Source organism: Oryctolagus cuniculus, chromosome 14, assembly GCF_964237555.1.
Source record: "Oryctolagus cuniculus chromosome 14, mOryCun1.1, whole genome shotgun sequence".
In the NCBI taxonomy this organism is placed as follows: domain Eukaryota; kingdom Metazoa; phylum Chordata; class Mammalia; order Lagomorpha; family Leporidae; genus Oryctolagus; species Oryctolagus cuniculus.
Genome location: NC_091445.1, coordinates 81,279,534 through 81,304,069, shown reverse-complemented (window position 1 = coordinate 81,304,069; position 24,536 = coordinate 81,279,534). Strand labels below are relative to the sequence as shown.

General features: G+C 41.6%; 1 protein-coding gene and 1 pseudogene across 3 annotated transcripts in view; one reads left to right on the top strand and one right to left on the bottom strand.

Annotated features, from left to right (window-relative positions):
* PDE4D (phosphodiesterase 4D) overlaps window positions 1–24,536 on the top strand; it is a 1,654,385-nt gene that overhangs the window by 38,207 nt on the left and 1,591,642 nt on the right. Inside the window, exon 1 of one of the 3 annotated variants that reach the window (XM_070056728.1) lies at window positions 14,216–14,305. The exons of the other annotated variants lie outside the window; for them this stretch is intronic. The gene's annotated coding sequence lies outside the window, so the exon portion shown is untranslated. Of the gene's footprint in view, window positions 1–14,215; window positions 14,306–24,536 lie in introns of those variants that run through there. 3 annotated transcript variants of the gene reach the window in all.
* On the bottom strand, window positions 19,929–24,077 carry LOC100352007 (ataxin-10 pseudogene; annotated as a pseudogene).

Sequence of the window (24,536 nt, the reverse complement as noted above, 5' to 3'; positions counted from 1 at the left end):
TTAAGCTGTCATTCATGCCATCTTGTTCCTGTGTTTTAAGATACAGTTGCAGGCAGATACTTTCACTCATCCTAGTGGATGACTTTGGCAATGGCAGATAGCACGCACAGTGGTTAGCAAGGGCAAGAAAAGTGGTATGATCCCAAATCCAGTGTTGCCCACCCCCTATTTTTTTCAGATTTTGAAATTATTATAATGGTTGGTATTGATAGCTTCCATGGGTAAATAACATCAGTATTTTCCACCTCCCTTTTTTAAACCTTAGAAGCATTCAGGTAATACATGGTTGTAACAGAGAAGAGTTAAGAAACAAAAACCAAGACCTTGGACCATCCTGAACCAACCAGTGCCCATGTCACCATGCACATTGTTGCTCTGCAATGTTGAGACTTTTTGGGTGCCAGGATCACAGGTCTGGCTCCCTTCTAAAGGCTCCAGTCCTGAGATTTGTGGGAACATCCTTGGAGGCAGGCAGCATACACTCCATGGGGAAGCAGCGATCAGTGTGCTGGGTATCACTGGACCGCAGAACAGGGCCTGGGCAATGGAGCTCTCTCACCTTCCTCAGCTCTGTCAACAGCTGATTTATCTGCAGGTTTGTCTGTGATGATAACATCCGGGGTGATGATTGAATGTCTGTGGTCTGCCTTTCCACTGATGGGGATGGGTTTCTATCTGATAGCGTTTCTCTAATTTCATTAATTCGCTTTACCAGTTACTTTTACATTTAGGCTTATTGCTGATTACACTATGCTATTTGTAAAATAAGAAATTCAGGTTGATGGATGACTATAATTTCTCCCATCCATATTCTGGATGAATCAAAGGTGAAGCAAGTTGTGTTTCTTAGCCTTTGAAAATATTTTGTTCATTTTCACAAGTAGAAAAATTGCATGGTTTCCTGGAGACATTGATATGTTCTAGAATGGTTGGATCTCTCGTCATTGAAAATCATTAATTTAACTGAACCCCACAGATCATAGTGAATGGGGGTGGGAAGGAGGAAGGAGAGAAGACTAGAAAGAAATGGGTTAAAATTTCATTCCAAGGAACAGTTTAATCTTCGCATTAGAAACTAAAGCCTGTCTAAAGTTTCCTTAAAGTTGTTGCACATGTGCACTTTTATTTCTTAATAAAATTCACATAGTTCCTCCTGAAAGGGAATGAATGGAGAAACATTTTAGGACACGTTGGAATTGGCAGTTGGTTGGTGGTTGACCGTGGCAGAGACGGTCAGCTGTTCCTTGTGGTGCTTGTTGCCATGGTGTTGGGCAGACTATCTTCAGTTGTCTCTGGGAAGACCCCAACGTGGCAACAGAGTGGAATAACAGCGTGAGGGTGTGACTGCATCCTGGTCAGACACCAGGCCTGTGCTGCTCTGGCCCAGCTTCTCCCGGGCTTAGAATGTTTTACTTTCATAGTTGTCCGGGTTGTTTACTGAGGCTAGAAATGTCCTGGCCTCGCCCAAGACCTGCTGATTCACTCTCTATGGGGTGCTGCTTGGGAAGCTGATTGGGATGTGTGGTCGGTCATGTTTGAGAGCTGCTAGTGCAAATAATGGTGGACAGATGGGAAATGCTGTAGGAACAAAGTGTGTGTGTGTGTGTGTGTGTGTGGGTGGGTGGGTGCAACAGCTGTGGGATGAAATCAGACTTCTGGAATTTGCTGAGAAGGAGCATGGGAGACACATTAAACAGGTGCCTTAGGCCTTCCCAGAAACTCTCTCCTGGAGGGTAGGAGTTTCTGGAAAGTTCTGCCTGGTCCTGATTAAATCCTGCATTTGGAGTTCTGATTTGGGCTCGGCTCCAGTCTAGGCCATCCACAATGCTTTCCTCTAAAGTTCTGTTTACTGCGTGTCCTTGGTATTTTAGCTTCCACAGGAATCGTAGTATCCAGCCTTCTCTGGTGCATTTGCAGGGATTTCTGGTGGTTGAATCTGGATTCTCATTTCCTTTGTCCTTTTTTTAGGATGCCAAACAACAAACTTAAGGGACTTCACCTTTGCAGAAAAACCACAGAAGCTGGAACACATGATGCTTTCTACTATATGCCAAAGTCTGTTATGAATGATAAGAATGGGAATTTATTTACCTCCTGAGCGTGCCAGGCATAAACACACTCTACTGAGGGGGTAAAGAATCTAATGGGGAGGAAAGACGCTGGCTGGCAATGGATGGCAATTATTTGTGGAGCTCTGGGCTCTGTGTTAGTGAGGGATCATTGCAAGGGAAGACACTTGGAGCTGGGATGACTGTGTCTCAGTTTGCTTTAGTCTTGGCCTTACCTACTGAACTATCTAGTAAGTTCTATCTAGTAAGTTCTATCTAGTCAGGCCTATCTAGTAAGGTCCCTTTTATGCTCAGCTGTGTTCTGTTTGGATGATAAGCCTTTGGATCCTGTGAGTACAGGAGAAATAGGAGATTTTTTTGAGATCACTGAATAGTAATGATTTCAGTTTGCAATTTATTGCATTCTGCACTTGCCTCTAATATTTATGGGCCCAGGACAAGAGGTGCTCCTATCCACAGCTTTATCCTTTTCTTCTTTCCTGGCTTTGCTATGCAACTGGAGGAACATCGTAGGAACATGTGTGGATAAGTCAGTGTGCTCATCCACAGCCCATGGCCACCTGTCATCTGGTCTGTCCATGGGACAATAAAGACTCAAACAGTCCTAGGAAGTTGGCCTTGGACCATCTGGGGGCAGGGAATTCCAGTGTCATGAGTACCTAGGGAATGATCTAGAAGGGCAGTTGTCATAGTGAATGGATGTGTTTCGTGACCTTACACTGCTGGGCCCATGGGGAGGCATGGCTAGAGACAGGAGGGGGTTGCTTTAAAGCATAAGTCCCAAAAAATGGTTACTTGGCCCTAGTTTGTTCCTGTCCTTTTCATTCCTGCTTTTCAGAGATCCTGCTTCAAGCATATACTGAAGCATCCCTGGAAAGCAGGCTTTCTCCATTATTAAGAACATTCGGCCGGCGCCACGGCTCACTAGGCTAATCCTCCGCCTAGCGGCGCCGGCACACCGGGTTCTAGTCCCGGTCGGGGAGCCGGATTCTGTCACGGTTGCCCCTCTTCCAGGCCAGCTCTCTGCTGTGGCCAGGGAGTGCAGTGGAGGATGGCCCAGGTGCTTGGGCCCTGCACCCCATGGGAGACCAGGAGAAGCACCTGGCTCCTGCCATCGGATCAGCGTGGTGCGCTGGCCGCGGCGGCCATTGGAGGGTGAACCAACGGTAAAAGGAAGACCTTTCTCTCTGTCTCTCTCTCTCACTGTCCACTCTGCCTGTCAAAAAAAAAAAAAAAAAAAAGAACATTCTGCACATGAGCAATGTTTGGTCACTTAACTGAGGATCAAGGGCATCCTTCGCCTGGCTGATAGAAATTCCTGTTCTATCCCCAGGCTATCTAATCCTTAAATACTGTACATTTAGGGTAATGACTCCATTTTCCAGGTTGAAACAAAGCAAACAATATGGCTGAATGTTTTCAAAGTCAAACAAAGGGGAGGCTCCTCTACACAGTGTTTCATCAACAGAAATTTGGTGGAGTTTTTTTTTTTTTCTCATGCTGATATATTCTACCAGACATGTGGGTGTGAAGATGGGAAACTGTTAGCTCAGCCATTCCCACTATGATTTTGTTTGCCTGAGGATCAGTCAAATGGAAAGACTTTCCTCTCATGATTATAGAATCAAATCTTTCACCATTCTCAGATGTTTTCTCCTAAGTCTATTTGGGGGAAACTTCACGAGCCATTAATGTCAGTGAATGTTTTCTCTTTCTTTTCCTTGACTCCTTAGCATTAAACTGGCTCATAAGGCAACAAGATATTTTCCTGGGATCATGAATTATTGGATATTCTTTAAGCAGGATCACTGTGTAAAGCTGATCCAGCCCAGTACTGGAGTTAAATTTCACAAAATGTGTGAATGGGGTCATTCAAAGTGGCAACCCTATCTATGCATATATTGGCCAGGAGTTTCCAACCAGCAGTTTTTCTCTCACTTATCATGTAGAAAAAATGGACATTTGAAGCACTGAGAATCATACACATATCATTTTCCGCCTTTCTTTTTTTAAAGAATAGTTTGGGGGGGCAGGCATTATTTATTTATTAAAATGTATTTGTTTATTTGGAAATCAGAGTTAAAGAGAGAGGGAGAGACAGAGAGGAAGAGAGAAATATCTTCCAACTGCTGGTTCAGTCCCCATATGGCTGTAATGGCCAGGGTGAACCAAGCAGAAACCAGGAGTTTTATCCAGGTCTTCTGCATGGGTGGCAGGGGTCCAAACACTTGGGTCATCTGCTGCTTTTCTCAGTCCATTAGCAGGGAACTAGATCAGAAGTGGAGCAGCTAGGAGATGAACTGGCACCCATATGGGATGCTGTAGTCATAGGAGGCAGGTTCACCTGCTGTGCCTTGAGGCTGACCCCAGTTATGTTATTTTCTACATTTTCTTCCTTTTTTTTTGGGAGAGCATTCACTCATTCTTCTTCTAATCTTAATGTATATCAGAGCAAATAGAACCCACAAAGGACATTCAGAAAGAATTATTATAGATATAGATACAGATATAGATATAGATGTATAGTGAATAATTTTGCCCAACAGTTACACCAAAAGTGTTTGCAAACTCCTTCTCTGTTTTGGTGGGCAGTTTTCTTCCTCAGGGTCTGAGGCATTATGGCTTTTTCATTTTGGATAGTTCAATGCGTGAGTTCCTGGAATTAACATTGTAAAGGGATGCTTCAAATATCCATGTGTTATTATCCACTTTAACCAATGAAACTTGTACCAAGTCACACTGCTCTGAGTAACTGTCAACTAGAAAGGTGTTCTTTGTGTTCAAGCTTTGAAGAGGCCAGTCTGCCTTTATTTGCTTACAAGGAGAGATTCAGCTGAGCAGGACTTTCTGTCCAGATATTTATTTGTTATAGTTTTGGTTTTCTTTTCTTTTCTTTTTCTTTTCTTTTTTTGACAGGCAGAGTTAGACAGTGAGAGAGAGAGGGAGAGAGAGACAGAGAGAAAGGTCTTCCTTCCATTGGTTCACCCCCCAAATTGCCGCCACGGCCGGTGCGCTGAGCTGATCCAAAGCCAGGAGCCAGGTGCTTCCTCCTGGTCTCCCATGCGAGTGCAGGGCCCAAGTAATTGGGCCATCCTCCACTGCCTTCCTGGGCCACAGCAGAGAGCTGGACTGGAAGAGGAGCAACCAGGACAGAATCTGACACCCCACCCGTGACTAGAATCCGGGGTGCCAGCGCTGCAGGTGGAGGATTAGCCAAGTGAGCTGCAGCACTGGCAAGTTTTGGTTTTCTATGGTGGCTGAATGAAGAGGGCACAGTCGGTACAGAATGAGTATCACAAGGTTCCTGGTGGGCAGTGCATGTGTTTACTCATTATCGTTATTTGCTGCTCATCACCACCTTTCTCCTACGGCTACTGAAAACTTCCGTTCTTAATGATTTAATTTCTCCTTGCCAACTCCAGCCTCCCATGACAGCCGAAAAGCAGACTTGATGAAGTCCAGATATATTCTAACTCTTTCATCAAGCCCATGAGAAAATTTCTTAGAGACTGTGTTGAGTTATACGTCTTAAAAAAACACCAGCTATGGGAATTTTGATGTATAATGAAGCCCAGAAGGGATGTGTTCATTCCAAAATGCTGCAAATAGAAGCAATTTAAGCAGTGAACATGACACATTATTAACTATTTTTTTGAAAGGAAAAAACACTGAGAGAGCTAATTTGAAAGTAAAAGTGATCCAGCAACTGCTGGAAGGCTCTTAGTTCCAGTGGTTCTTGTATATGTTCAGTGGAGAGTCTGACAATAGATCTGCTCTTGTTCTGAGAAATTCCAAAGCAGAGAAGATGTGCAATAAATGCTCTCATCAGTCACACATACTGAGCACCAGTATGTTGTATTCTCTTCCACAGGGGCTCTGATTTGGTATCTGCTAGGACAAATCCGTATCTTACAGATGACTGGGAGACTAACAGAAGAGTTAAACAATTTCCTCCTGACTACTAAACTCTGGAATTGGAACTGAAATATGCCCTTTCTGACTCTGAGACTAGGATTCTCACATTTCAAGCATTACCTGCCTTTTTGAACTCATGGGCCAGAGCAATGTAAAGAAGCAGTTAGAAAACTGAAGTGGAATTATTATTTGCTCTTGATTTTTCTACATATGCTAAGTCTTGAATTTTAATAAAAATTGCAGAGAATGTGTAGGGCAGACAAGACTTTTTGGAGTCTATTAGCAACCAGACGGGAAAAAACTTTATAATTCATCCATTTGCTTTATAATATTGCTAAAGCTTTGCTAATTTTACATAGATTCTATTTTTTTCCACCACACTGAAAACCTAGTAGAACAAAGTTCTCTTTTTCTGTGTTCCTTGTACTCTGTCCATATACAACAGCCTCTCAGCATGGCAGGCAGTTGTCTAAAGTGTATGTTTGAGGTGTTCAAGGAAGCTTTTGTGCTCCCTTGGACCTGACCCTACTTTTGCAATGTATATCTTTGATTGAAATCCTTCCTATGTGTTAAGGGATGATGTGTTCTCAAGGGCCCATTTGCAGTGTTAATTAACTTGGACAGATGACCTTTCCAGCTGATAGCACCATACTAGTCCAGTCGCATCTGGCAGGTGATTATATTAGCTGATCATCACCAGATAGAAGTCCTAAGAAATGAGAAAAAATGTAGTGTTACAGAGGGGGAAATAGAAGTCTAAAATAAGTTTTTGGGAAAGTGGCTCCTCTTGTATTCTTGTAGAGACAACTCAGGTATGTCAGGTGGCAGTGTTACAGGAAGGGAGAATGAGAAGGAAGGTTCAGCATTAAATCTGGCTTCTTGCCTTGGCCCATGACATTTTATAGATTGAGAGTAAGCAAGGAGAAATTGAGACAAAGGCTTCGCTGTGTTCCTGGTCATTAATTGCTCACAAAGGTTTTCTTTGTGCAAGCTTATTCTTAAGCAATATATAGTTGGTCTTTAAGGTTTTCTTGCTGAAGGAAATGCATCCTCTTGTGCTAACAGTGGCAGGGACTCCATGGTATTAAAACTAAAATCCTTTGAACACCTGAGCTGCATTAATTTCAGAGCTTATGTTGGTCATTTTTGCTGTATAGTACAGCCAGTTACTGTTCAGTCTGGGCGTTTGGAAAATGAAACATAGCTAGTTAGATTTTCTGGCTAACCCAGGTGAAGGCAGAACTATCATATTAACAGCAACACTGTTAGGATAGGGGCAAAAGGCTTTACCCTACATTGCCTGCTTTTAAGGGCCCTGCTAGCCCTTTTCCTTTCTCATGGGCAAAGAATTCTACAAGGAAAAGGGGATTTTGTGCATTCAAAGCATTGCCCCTTCCTTCTGAACCACTTGGGACTCCTTCCTTGTGTAAGGGATCCTATGAATACTTCAAGGACTGTGTGGGCCTCTTTTGAGGTCCAGTCTCCAATATCCAATGCTGAAAGAGGAGAGGGAGGTGTGGGATACCAGCTGGAGCCCCTTGGCTCTGCAGGTTTTAGGGATGGGCTGACATTGCTAGCCCTTCATATGGACATCATTGAGAACAGCCAGTTTCACAGGACGTTGAAACATACTACTTCGGATAACTAGGCTTTAATTGACCATGGAGGTCCTTGCATGGCTTCCTGGCCTCATGTGAAGCCACAGTGATTATTGTTCTAGATGCCAATGGCATAGAGACTAAGTCTACCTGTTCTCCAGGGACATTTCTAGGGATTTGCTGCTGGTGGTACTGATCACTATTATTACTTCACGAGTACTGATGTTTTTAATTTTTTTGGAAATTGGTCTCTTGCCTTGAATACTAAACTATAAACATATGTGTATGTATTCTAGTCAATTGAAGATTCTAGTGAGTTATGTTATGGCCACTGAATTAGTTGCCATAGTGTCTACTTGAAGTATGTTCAGAGTTTAAGAAATTTCACATGGGCATAGATTATTCTTTTGCCTTCTTTATTAAAAAGTATGGTATTCAAGCTCAGGAAGATGATTTCCATGTCATTTTAGAATAGTGCTGTTCTCTCTCTTTCCTCCCTTGCTCTCTCTAAGCAATGCACACTATCTCCCAGGCCCTGTGCTAGAATTTCTCTTGTGCTAGTTTCCAAATGATAACATGTAATGGTTTAATGGTATCATCTAGTTTAGTAAATCTCTAATAGAAAATAACTTTCTTTGTTCTTCCACAAATCCTTACAAAGATTTAAAGTTAGAATTTTATATTCAAATATTTTGCATTTTTCCTGAGAAACAACACTTGCAGGAATTTGTAAAAAATTCATGTGAACATTCTAAAATTTAATATTCTAAAATTAGAGGTACAAGCTAATATCACTCTTACTGTATCTATTCCTCTCTTATCCTAAATTCTTTTTTCTTTTCCTAAAGTCTTTACCTTGCTTCCTTTTCCTTACTCTGCCTTGTATCTAGGTACCTACCTTTTGCCACTCAATACTCTCCCCCTCCCCCCATTTTTCCCTCTTGTTTACACTCCCTCCTCATTTCTGTGCCTCTTGGTCTATGTTGTTATCTATCAGAAGAAGGCCCAACTTTACCTTTTAAACATTTAAAAAATTTATTTGAGAAGGAGGGAGGGAGGGAGAGAGGGGGAAAAGCCTCCCATCTGCTGGTTCACTCCCCGCAGTGTCACTGCCCACAATGGCCAGGGTCAGAGCTAGGAGCTGAGAGCTGAATTCTGGTCTTACATATGGGTGGCTGGCACCCGCGTATCTGAGCCTTGAGCTGTCATCTGTGTGCCTCTCAGGTTCTGCATTGGCTGAAGGAAGCTGGAATCAGGAACCTCAACCAGGAATTGGACACAGGCACTCTGATGTGAGAGGCGGGCATCTTAACTTCGAGGCTGAACTTTTGCTGCTTAAGGGCCAATCACCTTTTCTTGTTTATTAAGATGTATTTATTTATTTGAAAGGCAGAATTACAGAGAGAGAGGGGGAGAGACAAAGACAGACAGACAATGAGTTTCTTCTTCCATGTGCTGGATCACTCCCTAAATGACTGCCATGGCTGGGACTAGGCCAGGTGGAAGCCAGGAACCTGGAATTTCGCCCAGGTCTCCCATGTGAGTGCAGGGGCCCAAACACTTGCAACACCTTCCACTGCTTTTCCAGGCATATCAGCAGGGAGATGGATCAGAAGTGGGGCAGCCAGGACATGAACCGGCACCCATATAGGAAGCCAGCACTGCGGGCAGTGGCTTAACTTGCTGCACCCCAACGCTGGTCCTGGGAGCTGTCATCCTTTCATGCAACAAGTGTGAGATCCCATTGTAAGATAGGGAGAGTCATGTGGCTCAGAGCCACTAGATGATTGATCTTCTAGCAGGGTCTTCCTCAGTTGGTGCTTAAGAAGAAAGAGCCAGTGAATTACATAACCTGCCCAAGCTCACACCAGGACTAGCCTACCTACCTCGGATTTCCTGCTCTAATTCTTTTTTTCAAAATAGTTTCTGAATACATGTGGATGAAAAGGATACCATATGTCTACTCCTATGGTGTCAAGGAATGAAAAGAAAATGCGGAAGCTGTGACTATGAAAAAGGAACCGAGATACCCCAGTAAGTCATTTCCTTCAAAGATCACTGAAAGGTAGCCTCGGAACTGCCAGTAGGAACTGCGGACCTACAGATTGTCGACTGCAGAGAAAAGAGAAGATGGCGCTCCAGTGGGAGGGACAGTGAGGCACCGTTGTCAGGCTGTGCAGAGAAGGAGGAACTAGGGACCGTGCAACTGGAAAAAGTATTTAAAATCTAGAGGGTAATCCTTTTCCTCTTTTTTTCTTACTTCGAAATTTATGGTAGCATGTACAACAAACCTATTTTAATTCATAAATTAAGAGGATTATACTATAATTTACTTGGGCTAATATAAATTTAAAACTCTTCAGGCTAGACTGGCTATAATTATATTCCCAAAGATCTCCCTTTTGTCATTATTTACAGCTAACAAGACATTTATGATCCTTTTTTGGTTGTCTCTGGTGAAGCATTTTTGGCAATGCTTTCCTGACTTGAAATTCTCATGTGTGTGGAAATCTAGTTAGGAGAATGAGTAAGTAAATAACTTCTCCTAAGAGTATAATTCCTCCTTTGTGACATAAATTAGATATCCATTCACATCTGTGGACTAATTCCCAGTTTTGCAATTAAATCCTCTGATATGCACAAGCAAACATGCCAATCTCTTTCTAGTCTAGGAGAATTCAGTCAACTCTCTACTCAAACAAGCTATACATGCTTTTAAATAGATGCATCACTTTGTCAAAATTGGATTATAAAAAGATGACTTGAGCTATGATCTGATGGATAATTAAACAGCAAAGGTAAGATGCCTCTGAATGTGTGCGTTTACAGTGTTAATTGAGAAAATAAAATGTGATTTTTAATCCTGAGGGTAACTTGACCCATGTGTATGTAAAATGATATGAAGTTCCTTCACTTTCCATTTTAATCGTAAGATTGCTGGTGCATTTGAAACTAGCTTTCCCAGAGACTGGACAAGGCTTGAGTGGAGAAACTTGACCTCATTTTATGTTTTTCTGTGGTGTATGTAGTTGAGTGAGAACATGAAGAGGCTGTTCTGAAATCATTTTTAAATTTATTTTTTTCCTCCTTTAGCTATGATCTTGTCAGATCTTACATAATCTGCAATATTTTCTGGGATGATTTCTAAAATGCTGAGAAATTTTTCCATGATGTAGTTGTTGCTTCTGAAATGTTGTGGGTGTTTGATTTTTATGTTTAACTTGGTTGATGGTGGTCATTACATTTTGCTTAATGTTATGGTAATTTGGCATGCAAATACGTCTTCTTTACTATAACTTTTTGAGGGCAGGATTCATACTACCACTCTTTACACAGGGATTTTCATTGGTTGGTGAAATATTTTTGGACTCTGTGAATGAAGGTAAAACGAACTGGGGCTCTCTGAGAGTGTAGACATGGGCTGGCTGTTGCTGGCTAAGTGGCTGTCAGTTCACCCCACCCATGGATGCAGACATAATATACACTCAATGTCCCATAGGTTACGCAGGTTCTTTGAACAAGAATAAAGTGAAAATGTGGTTGTAGCTCAGTCTTTTTTTTTTTTTCCAGTGTGATTGAAAATATAACCCAATGAGATCAGTTACTTTGAACGAGAGTGGGAAATGAGATGATATTTAGTTGAGTTGAAGAGAATTCTGGATTTTGTTCTTGGTCTTTGGACAAGTAAACTTTTTGTGTTAGGTTCAGGTGCTTTACCAAATTCCATGAGTTGGATATTCTTGATTGTGGAACATCCAAGTCCTGAGTATTTTTTCTTATTATTTCTCATTTAACTGATTTTTAATAATTTCTAAACAATAAATAAGAATATAAATGTGTTTTTTCCCATTTTTTGAACCTTCTCATGAAACTATACAGATTCTCTCTTGGGCTACTGAGAGAAACTATTTGATCCCTTCTTTTCTGGGCTTTTGAGACGGTTAGAAGAGTTCTTGATTGTTAGAATTACAGTAACACCGATTTTGTTTCATTTTTACGTGGTATCAGTTTTTGAGAAAGACTAACAAAGCATCATGTGTCCATCCTGGCCCCTACAGATGTTGCTGTCAGTCCTGCTGCACATCTTGGAGCTGTTGTTGTAGATGGCCCAGTTTCCCCCTTTGGCTTCTGTTGAGAGTCCAGCTGAACCAGGAGAGAATCTGATGGAATGAGGGAAGAAAAGAAACTCTTCCTTTGGCTTTAAAAAGTCTGTTAACTCCATTTAAATCCCTGGAAGTTTTCCTTTTTGGTCGAAAGGGGTTTTTAACATCCTTAACACCAACAGAAGTTTGGTCAAATTTAGGCTTAAATTTCCTCTGTGGATGGGGGAAATAAAGACAATGATTTTGATTTCCTAAGAGCCTACAGTTATTGGAAGACCTAGGAAGATTAAGATTAGAGTTAGTTTCTCCTGTTATGAATATGTTTGCTGTGAACTCACTTGGAACCAACTCATGTTATTTTAGAGGTTGCAAAGAGATCAGTAAAAGAATTAGGGACAAAAAGAGGTGGTCAGAGGCAGTGATGGAAATGTAATACTCATGTCATTTTCATGATATTTAAGTATCTAGAGATCTTGGCCATTTATCAGTGTTTTGTCTGCCACAAGCTGCTTGGAGTCCTGGTGATCCACTGGCCTGTGCTGTGTAGATTCATTCATGTATGTCCAGGTACATGTGTGGAGTGCTCACTGATTGCATGGTCCTATCTCGAATGCTTTTTAAATTCTAAGTTTCATTTGATTTTTTTAAAGATTTATTTTATTTATTTGAAAGAGTTACTGAGAGAGGTAGAGATAGAGAAAGAGGTCTTCCATCTGCTTTTCACTCCCCAGATGGCTACAATGGCTGGAGCTGCACGATCCGAAGCCAGGAGCCAGGAGTCTCCTCCGGGTCTCCCATGTGGGTGCAGGGGCCCAAGGACTTGGACTATTTTCTACTGCTTTCAGGCCATAGCAGAGAGCTGGATTGGAAGTGGAGCAACTGGAACTAGAACCAGCGCCCATATGGGATGCTGGTGCTTCTGGCCAGGGCTTTAACCAACCCACTGTGCCACAGCACTGGCCCCTTCTAAGTTTCATTTTAAACCCACCTTTCTACACTGGGCAACTTGCTTTTCATGATCTCTGTTTTCACTTCCTAATTTATAGGTGGCAGTTAGTAATAATGGCCCAGTAACTTCATGAGTAACTTCAGGTTCATTAGTAGGTGAGTTGTTCCAATAAACCCATATAAAGACATAATGACAACATTTATATATTTTTAGTCAAATCAGCCATCAGCCTTATTTTCTGCAGATAAAAATATCACCATGTACATGGCCAATTATCTTTTTGGATCTCATCTGAATAGGTCAATGAATTCTGTATTTATATCATAATTTTGTATTGCAAGAATATAGGAAGTATAATGGTTGTCATAACTTCCAATTGGTAAAACTGAAAAATTCTCAACTTTATTTGGATATAAAATACATTATAGACATAGGTGTTTTAGCCCCTAACCTCATGTTCTCATTTAATTTTTCTATGGAGAAATGCTGCATATTAAAGTTATCTTTTTAAATGGCTCACTTAGTACTCCTGTCACTCCCTCCCCCCACAAAAAAAATCTTTACTTTCTACTTTGTTATGAATTCCACTTGTCCTAAATACACTGGAGATAGATTGATTAAATAAGTATATATTATGATTAATTTTGAATTTATATCAAAGTAGGGCAAAGACACTTTTGAAGGAATTAGAAAATAAAAGAGTACACTTAATACTACTTTTATCATGTGCATGTCAATCACAAGTGTAGAATCCTTTCCATAAATGTGAGCTGAATATTGGGTCATATCTCTACTGATCTTATCCAAACAGCTCCTTATAAAGAAAATCTTTGAATTAGCATTTTTACATTTCATTGGTCTATTTCTCATAAAGGAGGAGTTGATAAAAATTAAGGCATGTGAACGGCTGATTGTTTAGATTCTAGGCAAGGAGGATTTTTCTTTAGTTGCTTTTATTATGATGTATTATTATTTTGAGAGAAGAATGGTATCTTATTTTTGAGTTCCATCTATGAGGAGTTATTTCTTTTGGAACCGAAAGAATGCCTGAAGTGTCCTGACTGATCATGGCTTAGGACTTTTTCCCTTTAGTCTCGGGTTTCTGAACTGGGACATTTTATAAAATAGCCTAAGATTTTTCCAGGTGATATTGAAAAATGTACTCCTGAGATATTTTTAACAATCGAGTGAATGGTTTTTGTGTGAAAATCTTCTAAAACACATCTTCACAATCCTGGAGGTGCAGGTAGGGGTAGGCTGGAGGGGAGCAAGCAATAACCAGAAAAACCTAAGTGAGACCTAACACTGCTTTCTGCTGTGCTAATAATTATCCGAGAGGTTTTATGGAGGCTCTTTGGAAATTCTAGAAGCTTTTCCATTTTAGGCTTAATATATTTGGATCATAAATAAATAGCAGATACCTTTTGGAGACTTTAGAAACTAAATATTATGCAAAGCTACCTTCTGTTGCGTCAGGAGCCTGAATTGTTTTCATTAAAATATCTTCTGTGAAAGCACCGAGATTAGATGGGATGTGAGCTCCCCTTTTTTCCTGCTATTGAATGTCAGAGATTTGTATTGCTGGTAGGAACTGAGGTTTCATTTCCCTTGGCCACATTCTGTTGCTGCTCCACCAAGGCAACTCGCCCGTTCCAGATTTTTATGGTCAAGGTAAGGCAGAAAAAGCCATTTCAGAAGTGATGGTGTGTGGGGGGAACCAAGGGATGGAAAAGGAACCTGTGGATGACAGCGTACATCTTTGTCTGCCTGAGTGTGTGAGAAATAGAAACACCCTGTCCACAGCCGAAACCTCTTTCTGGTATGATTATCAAGCTGTGTTTATGGTCAAAATCGGACTGAAGATTTTACTGTAGCAAACTGCTTTATGCTGTGTGCAGGGCAGGCGTCTGTGTGCCTGCCTTAAATTTATGAACTAATAATGTTCTGTTCCAAGAAATACTGTCAGGTCTTGTAACACCACAGCTTTGCTCTGAGTTATTCTGGTAAATGGATGGTTTTGTTTTAGAGTAATCATTCTTGGAATCTCTGAATCTAAAGGAAAAGTCACATATAATTTAATTTATGAGGAGGATGCCTTTTTCATCCACGCAAACTTTCAGATTGACTAATAATCGCATTAACAAAATACCATTCATTATTTTCTAGTAGTTGAAACAACTAAATGCAAATAAAATAGATGCAAACAAGTTTTATGAGTAATATATAATAGGCAAACTCATAAAATTAGCCAAGTAATTGAGCTAGAATACACTACATAGAAATTAGTATATATATCATATCTGTATTATTTTATATATATATCATATATGTGTATCTATGGATCTATCTATACATACATATATCTGGAAGACTGAAAAGTGATGGGTAATGAAAACATATTATTGAGGTTACCCTTCAAGAGTAGTAACAGCAATTCTGCTGAAACAAATTAGACATGATTGAGAGCAGCTTCCCCCTGTTGCTTTAGAGACCTGAACTTGGTAGCTTGCAGTCCTGGTTGAATCCTGAATGTGTACTCAGCTCGCCCCTGCTAGTGCACACTGGTCTTAGAAACAGAGTGGCAAATATTTAGAGTGACTTTTATGTGTCTTTGGGATTTTTCCTTCCCCACCATCGGTAAATAGCATATTTCCTCTGCCAATCTGTGACCTTTGAGATAACTTCCCTTGTTAAACACATACTCATTTGTATGGGTGTTTATTTTCTTTCTTTTTTTCTCTTTTCATAAGCTACTCCTTTTTTTTTTTCCTGCCTCATATTCAATTGCTTTCAACATAGAGTAAGGTCTTCTGATGAACCTCATGTCTGCAGTTCTGAAGGGAGGGACTCAGAAGCAAAGGAATTTGCGATCCAAGTGTTAAGTCTGCAAGTGCAACCAAATGGAAATATGCTCTTCCCACTGCAAGTAATGCTTAAATATTACCGGCTGCACCCTCGTCATAAGAAAGCTCAAAATAAAATGTATGTTGGCTGAGATGCTACTCAAAGCATGTGGTACATTTTTATTGATTGGTAACTAACTTAAATCATGTCGCTAGATTTTCAGAGGCTCTCATACAGACATTTGGAAATGAAATCATTATTGGAAATGGATGCAAAGATTCCACTTGCCCTGCTTCACACAAGTTGGGATTCTTAGACATCACCCTGTGTTGGAGAGCTGAGACCACGGAATAGTATCCGAGTGGTCCTGTGCTAAATTACACCGGAGCCATCATCCCATAGCTGTCAGCCCATCTGCAGCTCTGGAGCAGTGTTTTCCTCCTTGTTGCATTGCAAGCAACTGCCAGAGAACGTGGTGAGGTCTCTAGGGAATTGAAAAGGCCCTCTTTTCCTCTTTCTTCATCATATCCATATATAACTACAGATAGTTTTCCTGGATTTTGTCCTCTGACTTTTGAGTCAAAGCTTGGCAAGGAGCGAGGGGACATGATTAGGTTGATGAAAGCAGTGTGAGGAACCACATCAAGGTCACTCATGCTGCACCAGAGGGTATTGCTTAGGACCAATAACAAGGTTGTAGAAACCTGGGCTGGCCACTTGAATTGTCAGTAAAGCATCACTGTGAATCACACATCTTCTTAGTCTCGTGTATTTTTCTGTTGTTATTTCTATGATTATTACCAATACAGTTAATGATATTAGCTGTCATTTGTAATATCAATGCTACTGAATTGTACTTCAAAATGCTATCTCATTCAACCTATAGTCTCTTTTGTGTACAGTAGCTTGGGTAGGGAAGTGGGATTTGTCAGGCTAGTATTTGATAACATGATTCTGTGGCCTGCTTTCCTCCCCATTTAACAAACTAGTTGAGCATCTGTCAATTCTTTTAAATATTTTTCTAAACGTAATTTTTGTAGCTAGATTTTTAATGGCTATGCTAATTCATTTTTTGACTCCAATTTAAAATTTCTGCTCATATAAAAGTTGTATGTTTCCTGGTAGCTATGTCAGGGTCATTTCCTGGGAATACTCCTCTCACAGCACAGCATGAAGGTCAAAGGTTATACTTATTTATGAAGGTTTGATTCTTTGTGTCAACTTGATATCCAGAGGGTTTTTTTTTTACTTTTATTTTATTTCTCCTACTAGCAATATATGAGAGGGCATATTTTTCTCATGTCTTAAGTAGTAATATTGAAAAAATTAGCAATCTGATATGGGAGAACCAGTATCTCATTGTGGTTTTATTTACATTTATTAAATTACTAATGAGATTGGGTGATATTTTTTTCTTTTGGAAATTGCCTGTTTATGTTTCTTGCTTATTTTTCTTTTGGGATGCTTATTTTCCAGTTAATTTTATTGAATTTTTTATGTGCTATAGAGAATAATCCTCTTGCCTTTTTAAAATTTGTGGTAAGAACATCTAATGTGAAATCTCCTCTTTGAACAAGTTTTTAAGTCTGTGATAAACCTGATTAACTATGTCATAATGGTGCTCACAGATACCTAGGACTTAATCATTCTGCGTAACTGAAACTCCCAGTTATCCCTCCCCACAGCTCTTGGCAGTGGTTGAGTTTTCCATGTTTTCTTTTTAAAGTTTTTGCTTTGGTGTTCATTTATAAAGTGTTTCACCATCCTAGGATTACATATACTTTTCCTATGTTTTGTTCCAGTACTATTTTTTTTTGTTTAGTTTGCATTTTCATTCTTAGTCCGTCTGGAATTTATTTTGGTACAAAGGAGTGCAAGAATTTAATTTCAGTTTTTCTTTCAGATAGTTTTTCCAGTCCATTCTTGACCATGATTTGCTGAATAATCTATACTTTGCCTTCCAAGTTTTATCTTGGAAAAAAGATAATACAGAATTCTGTGTTTAGTGCATGAGCATTGGTCATAGCAGTTAAGATGGTGCTTAAGGGGGCAGGCATTGTGGAGTGTTGGGTTAAGCTGCTGTTAGCCATGCCAGCATCCTGTATCAGAGTTCTGGTTTGAGTTTTGGCTGCTCTGCTTCCCATCCTGCTCCTGGCTAACCATCTGGGAAGGCAGAAGAAGGCCATCCAAGTACTTGGACCTCTGCCACCCTTTTTGGAAGACCAAGATGGAGTTCCTGTCTCCTGGCTTCAACCTGGCTTGAACTTAGATGCTGTGTCCATTTAGGGAGTCAGTCAGTGGATGGAAGAATCTCTGTATTTTCCTTCTGTTGATCTGCCTTTAAAATAAATAAACACTTAAAAAAGGATGCTGCTTGAGATTTCCATATCCATTACCATAGCTCCTGGTTCAGTTCTGATTCCAGCTTTTTATCAGTGCAAGCCTTGGGAGGCAATAGGTGATTGCTCAAATAGTTAGATCTACTTGTGAGACCTGAACTGAGTTCCATGCTCCTGTGCTCCTGGATGGAGCCTTTTCCAGGTCCAGCAGCTGTAGGTATCTGGGGAGTAAACCAGTGGGTGGGAGATCTCTGTCTCTGTCTGCCTTTCTAATAAATACAAACTAAAGCAAAGTCTGTATCTAGTTTCATTTTTTTTCATTGATTTCTCTACTTCTGTGGAGAAGGGGTCAACATCACATTGTTTTAACTATTGTGGTACATTTAAGTATTTGATGGCTTGAATCACTCTTATCTTTCTCAACAATTTCTTGGCAATTTCTGTCATCCTTTCCAAACCAGATGGTTGTTGTGACGTCTTAATTGCTCATTCTCCCATTGTTCTCGCTTGTGTCTAATCCATTCACTACTGAGTTGGCCGAGTGTTTCTTCTAAAACAAATTGGATCACATTACATCCTTGCTTGTTGTATATACTTCCAGCTATTTTTGAAAACAAAAAGCTGGCCTTTTGCCTGTTGTTAGATTGTTAAACCTGAGGTCCATGATGCCTTTGGACTTTAGTGTTTGTGGACACTGTGCATGCTATTTTGATGAATTATTTTTTCCTGAGAAGATGGTTTATGTTTCTGTAGATTTTGAAAGGAGCTGTGACCCCAAGCATTACTAACTCCTGGGCAACAGGAAGGAAGCCAGACTCCTCAGTGAGGCTTCTAATGAGCAGGCACTGCATGCCGACTTGACTTGCCTGCCTACCCTCTGTCTTACCATTCTCCCACATTCTTCCTGCTCTCCATCCAGCCTGAATTGCTTGCAGTTTACTAAACAGCCTGCGGATTCATGCCTCAGTGCCTTCGTATGTACTATTCCTCCTCCTGAAATGCTCTCCCACACACACCTGGACAATTGCTGCTTGTCCTTTGCCTCACAAAGAGGCTCTTCGTCTGAAAGCTTGTCTGACTCCCTTAGGTGGAGTGATCTTCCTATCCTTTATTTGTAAGCACTGTGCTTCACTGGGCTTGCACTATACTTCCCTTACCTGCACTATGATCTCCTTGTGTATAAAGACTTTATGGTAAGCACAGGGCCCAGTGCCTGCAACATCATAGGCACCCAGGGCATCCTTGATGGGAAGATAGTTGGAGGTAAGAAAGGAATGGACGGGAGGGCAGAGGTCTGGTGAAATCACTGCAGGGCTTGCTGGCTGTGAGAAAAGCAGCCGACATGTTGTTGGAGTGGGATGGACAAGCTCTTCGCTTGATAGAAACAAAGGCAGAAGGAGTGAAGTTGTCTGCCAACTTTGAAATATTCTGTAGCATTCAGAAACTGAAGTTCTGAGGATCCTTCCATGATGAAGCTTTTCTTTTATTCTCTCTTTTTTTTTTTTGAGATTTGAAAAACAAGATTTATTTATTTATTTATTTATTTATTTTCACTTTTATTTAATGAATATAAATTTCCAAAGTACAGCTTATGGATTACATTGGCTTCCCCCACCCCTTGACTTCCCTCCCACCTACAACCCTCCCCTTTCCCACTCTCTCTCCCCTTCCATTCTTATCAAGATTCATTTTCAATTTTCTTTATATACAGAAGATCAGTTTAGTATACATTAAGATTTCAACAGTTTGCACCCACATAGAAACACAAAGTGAAAAATAGTGTTTGAGTACTCGTTATAGCATTAAATCACAATGTACAGCACATTAAGGACAGAGATCCTACATGAGGAGTAAGTGCACAGTGACTCCTGTTGTTGACTTAACAAATTGACACTCCTGTTTATGGCATCAGTAATCTCCCTATGCTCCAGTCATGAGTTTCCAAGGCTATGGAAGCCTTTTGAGTTCACTGACTCTTATCTTATTTAAACAAGGTCATAGTCAAAGTGGAAGTTCTCTCCTCCCTTCAGAGAAAGGTACCTGCTTCTTTGAAGACCTGTTCTTTCCACTGGGATCTCACTCACAGAGATCTTTCATTTAGGTCCTTTTTTTTTTTTTTTTGGCCAGAGTGTCCAGACTGCCTCTTAACCCATGACTCATCACATTCCCCCCTCAACAAGAATGGACCCTAACTTCTGTTAGGGGAACTGGGTGATGCTCATTCTGGCTGCTTCATGCTGAGTAGGGCTGTCATTGGGAACGGGAGTCAAGACAGGGTCCCAGCAGGAGGTGACTTCCCAGTAGGAGTTGGCTTCTGAAGGGGACAGCAGGGTTAGCTTGCAGAAAGTGCTTTCACCTGAGGTTTCATGTGCATAGCCATCTAGAATTTCACTGTTTCAAGTCAGGAGAAAACAAATCTAACACACAGTTTAAACTCACAGAGTCTAAATCTAAGGACAGAGTCATCAGTAGAGGATCTAAGAAAGGTGCCATCTAAACCACAAGCAAGTTTTCCCATTGAGAGGCAGATAGAAACTGACAAGAGGGCCCTGATAAGAAGGTGGGCTTTAAGGCTTTGCCACTTATGAAGCTCAGACCCATCTCTCATGATGAAGCTTTCACCAAATAATTTTCTAAATTCCCTAGGGTATATGTAACCCAAAAGAACTGTTTCCTGAATTATTGCTAAATCATGAATTGGTCACCAACAGTTATTGGCAATCAGAAGTAATGAGAATGTGACTTCAGGGCAATGAGTGAGTGAGTTGGGTCTGTTTTGCTCAATTTAAGGATATGCCCCCATTTTCCTCCAGAACCATCCAAGTTGATGGGTAACCATCACGTGCCTGGCTCTGGCACTCCACATAGACTGTAACACAGTGGACATTGATTCACTGTTTGGTGAATGCATGAGTGTATATATGGGGGTGTGATAGCCTGCTAAGCATCTTGTCTACTTTCTCAACATTCTTGGGGTAGCAGTACTGATTTTGTTGGAGAAAGTGACATTGGTTTTAATTGGCTCCCTCTATTCCTCCTACCTAATTTGAGCTAGCTGTTGTTACTTGCTCTGTTTACTTATTTCTTGTTTCTTGGATTCTGTTGCACTGCCTTCAGTATTATCTGCCATCATAGCTTTAGCAGAAGACCCTTGTTTTTTTGAGACTGTTCAGTTCATCTGACATAATCCTCTCAACACCACTTCTCAAGTCTTCTGAAGCATCACATTTTTCTCTGCTTCCATTGCTTAAGCAATTGTTTTACCTTTAATCCCTCTTTCTCTGTTACTTCCAGGTTTCCAAACATGCTTAGAGGCTTCAATCTATGAAACAACCCAACAAATAAAAGAACTTCATTGAATTTACTAATTGACTACCTTATCCCTCCCTTTTCTTTTTACCTCCAACTTTCTTGAATGATCCCCTGTATACCTACTGTCCATATTTTTTCTTCATGCATTTAAATCTGGAACTCTTTTTTTACCTGTATTTTTTCTCTCAGTCAACAGAGTATCAAAAAGACAATTTCTCTGTCTTCATTTTTTAAATAATTTTTTATTTATTTGAAAGGTAGAGATACAGAGAAAAGGAGGGTCAGAGACAGGAGAAAGAAATTTTCCACCTGCTGGTTCACTCTCCAAGTAGCTGCAAAGGCTAGGGCTGTGCCTGGAGCTTTTTCCAGGTCTTCCATGGGGGTCCGGGGGTCCAAGGGTCCAGAGACTTGGGCCATCTTCCGCTGCTTTCTCAGGTGCATTAGTGGGGAGCTGGATTGTAAGTGGAGTAGCCAGGATGGGATGCTGGCCCTGCAGGCCACAGCTTAACCCGCTGCATCACAGTGCCAGCCTCTGTCTTCATTTTTATGTACCTCATGATAACATTTGAAACCACAAAAGTTTTTTTTTTCATTTTTGAAATACTTTCTTTCTTAAAGTTGGTCATATTTAACTCTCAATTTTATCTTTCTGTTTTTGTATTCTGTCTCTTTTTTGGTTTTGCCTTCTGATTCCCTAAAAGTGGAAATACCAAACTGTTCCATGTCACTCTAAATTAGGTCTAAAGGGCTAACTTCCCAGTTCACACCATCAAGTCAGTCATTTCTTCCATGTTCAGTTCTACTTTTGTCCAGAAAGTTCTATCTGACTAAACTCTAAGAGCCTCAAAACCAATAGAAATTTCTTATAATTTAAGACAGAAATCCACCAATTTATCTCTCAAGAAATTTATCTTTTACTTTTTAAAAATTTATAACGTGTTGCCAGCACTGTAGCACTGCGGGTAAAGATGCTGAGTGCCACACTGGCATCCCATACTGGTGCAGGTTTATACCCCAGCCACTCTACTTCCCATCCAGCTCCCTGCCAATATTCTCAGAGAAGCAGTGGAAGATGGCCCAGGTATTTGAGTCCCTGCCACCCATGTGGGAACCCTGGAAGAAAACTCCTGGCTCTTGGCTTCTGCTTGGTCCAGCCCTGGCCATTGAGGCCTTCTGGGGAGTGAACCAATGGATGGATGATCTCTGTCTCTGCCTCTCTCTGTAACTCTGACTTTCAAATAAATAAATAAATAAGGAAAATTTTTTTTTTTTTTGCCAGACAAGAGGATTTTTTATTTGCTGTTGCAGGTGCCAGTACAACACATTATTTAAATGCACATTCTATCCAGGGAACAAAGGCAAAGCAGAGTCACATTTAAAACACAGGAACAAGAGAAAACTCGGGTTCTTCCATGGTCAGCTTGTTCGCACTTAACTCTATTATCTAAAAGACCCAATAATCTTCAAAACTTGGGATTCACAAACTGTAGAAGACGAAAAATCCACGAAAACAGGTTCTGAAAACTCAGACGCCTGGATGGAGAGTTCATTCACGGGGCCGCCACTGCTGGACTTCAGAATCAGCTTCCCGCCCCTCTTCTCAACTTCGAACCCCATCTTTTTAAGGAGCGATGTGTCTGCCAGGCCCTGGTCTTCCATCTTGGCAATCACATCTTGGTTTTGCACGTTGTCCTCTGTAAGGTTTCGGATGGCATACACCACCCACTGGGTCAGAAAGAGGTTATTGTCATCGATTCTGCAGCTGTCCAGGATCAACGGAATGCCATCCAGCTCATTCACCTTGTCTTGGTTATCTTTGATTTTGTAACACAGATTTCCAATCAGACGTATAAGGTGAGACTTAAACCCCTCAGCCACACTGGAGACATCACCTTCTTTGATACAGTCACAGGTATGAAGATGTTTATGGTGTCTTTTCCAGCTACATGAATCAGTCATAAAAGATCAATCACTCTTTCCAGCAAGCCAGGGAAAACCTGCAGATAGCCAAGCAGCTCGGTATTAGCCGTCATCTCACACAGGACATCCGGCAGCCTAGCTGTAGCCAGTACCTCCGCATCCTCAGGGTGCTGCTCGGACATCAGCTTCAGCACAGTCCTGCACTGATCCACAGAGGAGCTGGCCATCAGCTCGGCGTGGCGCAGAAAGGCACTGAGGTCGTCTGGGATCAGCTTGGCCACTACAAGGCCTAACAAGGTAACCCTTTCTTGATTGCTCAGTTTGGCGTACATGGCTTGTACCAATTCTGGACTTTTCAGAAAGTGGTCTATAATCATCAAGAGCGGCCATTCTGATTCAGGCTGCTTTTGGTGAGCTTCATGCCATTTTTCGCGATATTGAGGTTTTCTTCCAGTTCTTTTATTCTTCCAGGATTAAAGGAGGTGAACAAAATCATTGAAGAATAGGCAACAATTTTTTTTGTCTGGATGATTTAAGCAAGAGATAAAGAGTTCTGGGAAAGCATGCATCCAAACAGCCTGGGAATCTTCATTCCGTGAGGCAATGTTGCCTAAAAACTGTAGGCCACAGCGAAAAGCTGTCAACAGAGATTCCTGTTCCACTCGCAGTTCCCGGAACAGCAGAATCAAATCAACAGCGACACTGACTGTATCCAAGTTTCTGATCGAATTCTGGTTCACAGAACACTCTATGCGAGCACTCCGGAGACACCTGAAGCATTCTGTTATGAGCTGCAGGCTGGAAGCCAGATGTTCCGCTTGGGATGGGTCTCTGCAGGCCAGCTCAACTGCACGAGAAGATTTCTTCAGGATATCCAGGACTCTCTGGAATATAGTCCTGGGTGCTGCCTCTCGGTTCCACGGCTCCTTGAAGAGCGCCCTGAGCGCGCGCAGGGCCTCTAGGTCCTGCATGGGCGCTGGCACCATGACACCCGACATCCGGGTAGGCCGCGGCCTGGGCGCCGCCATCTTGCCGCTCGCAGGTCAGCGGAGCCGAGAGCTGAGGAGGAGGAGGATGGGGCGGAGGACGCGGGAGACGAGAGCAGGCGCCCACGGCCGAGCGAGGCGAGTCCCGCACAGCCCGGCCGACCGCAACCCGCGCCGACCGCGGTCCCAATAAGGAGATATTTTTTTTTTTTTTTTTTTTTTGACAGGCAGAGTGGACAGTGAGAGAGAGACAGAGAGAGAAAGGTCTTCCTTTGCCGTTGGTTCACCCTCCAATGGCCGCCGCTGCAGCCGGCGCACCACGCTGATCCTGGCAGGAGCCAGGAGCCAGGTGCTTTTCCTGGTCTCCCATGGGGTGCAGGACCCAAGCACCTGGGCCATCCTCCTCTGCACTCCCTGGCCATAGCAGAGAGCTGGCCTGGAAGAGGGGCAACCGGGACAGAATCCGGCGCCCCAACCGGGACTAGAACCCGGTGTGCCGGC